Below are 6,487 nucleotides of genomic sequence, written 5' to 3'. Positions count from 1 at the left end.
CTTTAGGGTGGGATGGATAGATGCACAAAATAAAATGATGCGACTGGCGTAAAAACTGTGGTATTTTAAAATATAATTGTCGAACTTACGAGCATCAAGAGTGAGTCTTAGACGGATGTAACAGAGGGAATCTGGTCATTCTTAAAAAATAAAACGTTCAGACTTAAATATAAGTAAAACGGAAATAATGTAAGTTATTTGTTCTTTCTCTGCAGACCGTTACCAAATGGCCCACAGACCGGTACTGGTCCACGGCCCGGGGGTTGGGGACCACTGCCCTAGTGTATCTACATCACAAAAAGGCCATGGAGGGAAGGTAATTGACAAAGATAATAGCAGGTCTTTGAAGTATTCTGACTTTAGCAGAAAAATAGATAAGGTTTACTATGCATTTTCTTTTATTATTATTATTGTATTTTTCTGAAGCGAGAAGTGGGGAAGCAGAGACACGGACCTCTGCATGTGCCCGACCGGGATCCACCCGGCAAGCCCACTAGGAGGCAATGTTCTGCCCATCTGGAGCATTGCTCCATTGCAACCAGAGCCATTTTAGCACCTGAGTTGGAGGCCATGGAGCCATCCTCAGTGCCTGGGCCAACTTTGCTTCAATGGAGCCTTGGCTGCGTGAGAGACAGAGACAGAGAGGAAGGAGAGGGGGAAGAGTGGAGAAGCAGATGGGCGCTTCTCCTGTATGCCCTGGCCGGGAATCGAACCCAGGACTTTCACACACTAGGCTGACACTCTACCACTGAGCCAACCAGCCAGGGCCTACTATGCATTTTCAAGCACATGTCTTAGAATGTTTACTAGAATCAGATGTTGTTCTTCCTTAATATTTTCCCGCAAATATATTAGTAGGTGCATATCACATAATATTGTAGTTCTGACATTGATAGTCATATATCTAGGTTTAGAACAACTTTCTATCTGGCAGTGAAGAAGAAAAACACATTTTTTTCCAAAGGTCATCGTTGATCCTAAGAAACCTAAGTACCACATATCAAAGAGGTAAGAGGCAGCTATAAGCCAAGATCACTAATTCTTGGCACAGAAGACAGACTACACAGTTCAAGCCATAATTCAGCCTAATCCTACACAGTGTTTACGTAGTCTCCTCTAACGTCAAGGATCTCCTGGTACAGCTGAGCACAAATCAATCATGTGTTTTGAATATACATCACAATGTCAAAGACCCACATTTTTTGTTGCTACCCAATTCACTTTTGAATTTTTTCTGCTTTTCCCTTGCTAATCTCTTCCCACATTTAACTCTCAGGTGAGTAACATTTACATAAACAAGACAATTTTTTTTTTAAATGTGCTTTATTTCACCTTTTGTGTTGATGGGAGAAGCAGGATGGAGAAAACCGATTTTTAGGTTTTTTAAGTTACTAAGGCATTCAAATGAGGAAAAAATAAAGCAAGAAATTGATAAATAAGATGTAGGCCAGAACAGAAGAAATAAATCTAAAACTGTAACACGTTCACACAAGTAACATAGTGTAGTAGAAAGATCATGGGTTTAGGGGTTCAGACAGAACTGGGCTAACATGGATTTCTGTTTATTAACTGGGTGACTTTGGGCATGTAAATCTCAGAGCCTCATTTCTTCAAATTTTGGGATAACTGTTATCTCAAAGCACTGGATGAGAATTAAGAAAACATGGTTCCTAGAACAGAGACCTGCAAGAGACCCAATTCCTTCCATCCTAGAACTTTCTGTCCACTGTGATGTGTAGGGTGGGGAGTCCAAGCCTCCTAAATGGCTCCAGAATTCTTCTGGCTTTTCTTTAGAAGTAATAAAAACTGGAAAACAGCTTTGTCCCCTGAAAGCTGATATATGTGTATGGTAATGAAAAGTGCTATCTCAATTGTTTATGGATTATTTAACAATAATTCATAAGCCAGCTGGCTCATGGCTGCTGCGAAAACTCTAAGTAGTGTTGCTTCATTATACATTAAATCTCTTGGACAAACTTTTGTTCAAAGTCCACAAAACGGTGCCTGCTCATGAGGTGTTTGTTCTGTGCACTTCAGTTTTCTAGAGAACACAGCAAAGCAGCTCCTCTGAATATGAAAGTGAGCTCAGTGGGCACAAACCAAATGTCAAACCACAGTGGGACCGGCAAACGAAGAGGGAAGCCCATCAGAGCATGTTTTATCTGTTGCAAAACTCCTTTCTCCTGCTTCACAAGAGTGTGGGTCTTTTAAAATGTATGTGCTGCAAACGTGGGACCCCTTGGAAGAAAATCTGAAAGAGATATTAACCTTGAACAGATCATTCTTGGGAGCTCCCAGGCAGCAAAGGAGCACTGCAGTGCTAATGACAATAAGCACATATTCCCAGCCCTGAGAATTAGGCGTTCCCTGTTGGAGAGAATCTAATGTCTTCACATACAAAGGAAAGGGAGTTAAGAGAAGGAGAATGAGGATGAGGTGAGGTGGGTTCTAGTGAGTTCCCAACCCAAAGTCTTCAAGCCATCCACCCTCTCCCCGTAGCTGAAGAATGTTTGCTCACTAACTTCTCTGAGTTTCTGCATCACCCTATCAAGGAGTCACAGATGCCCATTTGTACCCAACCTGTTTTTGTTTCTCATTTCAAGTGTCAGACCACACCTTTCCCATAGCGTAGGATAGACAATCTTTGCTTGAATGTTTGTGTTGCTCATTTTCCAAAATTATAAGTAACAGTTTAGTAAAGTTTTGAAGTTACATTCCTCTTCCAGACTAGCTTGTGCTGAGCCAGTAGCTGAACTTTGATGTGTCATATTTTTCACGTATGATAAAAGGAACTTTGAGATTTTTAAACCGGTCTCTCCATTTTATAAGGAAATTAAAGGATTTGAATAAAGTTTTTTCCTGGTATCACTGGAAATAAATGAAAGACCCAGAGAAAGTGTTAATGGTGACCACTTGTTAAATCTGACAAATCTTAAAAATGTCTTAAGTGGTCTTTCTACTGTATTTCCCCTTCATAACAATATTGGCTCAAGTACAGTTATTATTACTTCAAAACTCATCAAAGACCCAAGAGTGATGAGGAAAGAATAAAGCATGGAAAAACATAGTAATATTACAGGTTTGAATGAGATTTTGCCATTTGAGAAGTTTGAATTTTGTTCATTCAAAAATAAACCTACATATGTGAACTGAAAAAAAAAAAAAGTTTTTCTGATTTAGTAAATTAGTAGGCAGTTTTCAAAGATGGCCCCCCCTGCTAGTTTTGCCTTTATGTAATTCCCTGCCCTTGAGTGTGGACTCAACTTAGTGATTTGCTTCTAATAGAATATGGCAAAGGTGATAGAATGTAATTCCCATGCTCAGGTTTAGGAAGAACTGTGACTTAGAGTCTTGTTGGATTCTATGGTCTTCTTGGCTTATACACTTTGATGCAGTGAGCTGCCATGTTGAAGGGGCTATGTGCCAAGGAACTGAGGGTGGCCTCCAGCCAACAGCGAGCAAGGAACTTAAGCCCTTAGTCCAAAAGCCCACAAGTAACAGAAGCTTGACAACCAACCAATCAATGAATGAATTTAAAAGTGAATCCTCACCTGACCAGGTGGTAGTGCAGTGGATAGAGTGTCAACCTTGGACGCTGAGGACCCAGGTTCAAAACCCCAAGGTCACCGGCTTGAGCGCAGGCGCATCCAGCTTGAGCATGGGATCACAGACATAACCTCATGGTTGCTGGCTGGAGCCTAAAGGACACTGACTTGAAACCCAAGGTCACTGGATACTGGCTCAGCTGGAGCCTCTCAGTCAAAGCACATATGAGAAAGCAATCAATGAACAACTAAAGTGCCCCAAACAAGTTGATGCTTCTCATCTCTCTCCCTTCCTATCTGTCTCTGTCTCTCTTTCTCTCGATTAAAAAAAAAAAAGTGAATCCTGCTCCAGTGAACTGTGACACAAATGCCTTGCGGCCCCAGCTGCACCTTGACTGCAACCTCTTAAGAGACCCTAAAACAAAGGATCCAACTAGGCTTACCCAGATTCCTGATTACACAAACTCTGAGATAAGTTGTTCGAAGTCACCAAGTATAGGCAATTGCTGTACAGCGATGAAAAGCAATACAAGTATCCTATTTCAAGTTTTAAAAACTAAAATAACTACAGATAAATAACTGAAAATGTTTTTGGTCTTTTGTAAAGGTGTAATTGGGGTTACTAAATTGAAAGTATGGTATAACATCAAAAATTTAAAACAAATTACCAATCCCCCAAATTTATCAGTGATTTATTCTTAAATGGGGTGATGAGTGATTTTATTTTCCTCTTTGTACTTTTACATAGTTACTAAACTTTCTACAATTAACAAGTGTAGTTTTATAATCATAAATTGATAATAAAATATACACAGAATGTATAAAATACCCCACTCCCAAAATGTAGTCAACATAGGTCAAAGGAATATTCTAAATAAAAGTTCTTCACTGAATTAATAACTTTTCAAACATGGTTTGACAAAAGCAAATGATTCTGACACTGAAACATTAAATTGATATTTAAAAGATACATTTTTAGGTCCTGGTGGGGTGGCCCAGTGGATAAAGTACCATCCTGGTGTATCAGAGGTCCCAGGTTTGACTTTGGATCAGGGCACGTATGAGAAGCAATCAATGAGAGCACAACTAAATTGAACTAAGTGAAATAAATTGATTTCTCTCTCTCTCTCTCCATCTCCCTTCCTCTCTCTCTTTCTCTCAAGTCAATAAAAAGTTTAAATAAATATTGGTCATTTCCAGAACTGTGTGAAAGTAAGAATGAACAAAAGAACACATTCATGAAAGTACTACCTGATTTGAGTGACAGAATCAGGATAAATGCTTAGACTACCTTGTAAAGCATTGTAGTCAGACTGACCAAGAACAGAGCAGGAAAACTGGAGTGTACATAATCCTTTATATATATATTTATTAGATCTTTTGGTTAAGTCACATATACATGTGTGTCAACACCTGAAATAATTTTTTGAAAACACTATACCATGACAGTCAGTAAAGAGTTCCAACATTTACCCACATATATTGTCAATGAACTTAAGCAAAAGGTAGAATATTATATACTCTAATCTAAATCAAGTAAATCATTTAGGATACCAATTCGGCAGCAGGAGGAATAAAGACTCTCTAATAGCTAAGTGATGAGGCAACTTTACGGAGGAACTTATTATGTATTCTGTAATGGGTGGAGGGAAATGGGGTGTTAAATATTAGTTGTCTCAATTCAAACCATTTTACTCAGCAAACCAAAAAAGTACTACTTTTTTGGAAGCAGCTAATTCAGTGACATGAAACAATGGAAAATTAACCTAGTTATGGAATACAGACATTTCCAACTCTCCAAAGAAGAGACTAAAACTATTTTAAGATAAAGTTTGCTGTTCTGGAAAATCCAGATGTGGTATGATTTCCTGAAAAAGGTCATGATGATGTCTTCTTTATAAGGCTACCATCTTTAGAAAGAATGCCCAGACCCGGGTAAAATGTGAGGTGTAGTAAAATGATTATTGGTCTCACCATAAAAAGATTTATCTACTCACTCATTTTCTAGCTGTGTGAACCTAGACTAGTAACAACTTCTCTAGCTTCGTTTAAGTTATTCATAAAATTCAAATAATGTTTAGCTACTATTTCAGTGACTGGTTGGGAACCTGATATAAGATATATATTTACGTTAAGAACTTCATAGACCAAAACTGAGACAAAAATCAATACGGGCATAATCGTGTACCTAAAGAAGCAAGAGGTTTCCCAGGAGAAGCAACTGCAAATTAACTCATGATCAGATATAGCATTGTAAAGTCTATGGTTTACATCTGAAGATGCCACTTTAAACCTGCTCTATTCTACTGAATCCACCGGTCAATTCTCAAGCAGGTATATTGTGACTAAATTGTTGACCAGAACATTATGTCCCCTATTTTTGAAACAAACTTTTCTACACTAGTAAATAAAAGCCTATCTATGTCCGTTTTTCTACCTGGTTGGTCCTCCTTTCAGAAATGAAGTCTATCTGGGAATCTATTTTTAATTCATGCCCACAACTAGACCTAATACGTATATATCAACATACCGCACTCCTGGTGAGATTCTGCCCCCTTGAATCACCAGAGCTACACACACATAGGCATGCACACGTCAGCCTACTTGGGCTTTGAAGCATAACCAATACCAGCTGAAAGGCAGGCTCTTCCACTCTCTCTCTCACTCTAGGAAGTGACTATTGCTTTCTGCATTCAGATTCTGCTATAAGCACAATAAAGATTAATGAAGTCTTACAACAGCTGAGACTAATTTTTAATGAACTGCTGAGGCCACCAAAATTCACATTCTTCAAATCCTTAGACAATGCTCCAAATATGTCACTCTTGGTAATACATCCGCTCCTGTGTGCTCGTCCAGACTGCTCAGCATTCCACCACCCTGATCCACGCTCCCTCCCATAATGTGCCTCCCTCCCAAATCCTTTCTTCTGATTCTGAGGT

The sequence above is a fragment of the Saccopteryx leptura genome, chromosome 1 (genome assembly GCF_036850995.1).
Source record: "Saccopteryx leptura isolate mSacLep1 chromosome 1, mSacLep1_pri_phased_curated, whole genome shotgun sequence".
NCBI classification, from domain to species: domain Eukaryota; kingdom Metazoa; phylum Chordata; class Mammalia; order Chiroptera; family Emballonuridae; genus Saccopteryx; species Saccopteryx leptura.
Note: the sequence above shows the minus strand (reverse complement) of the source record.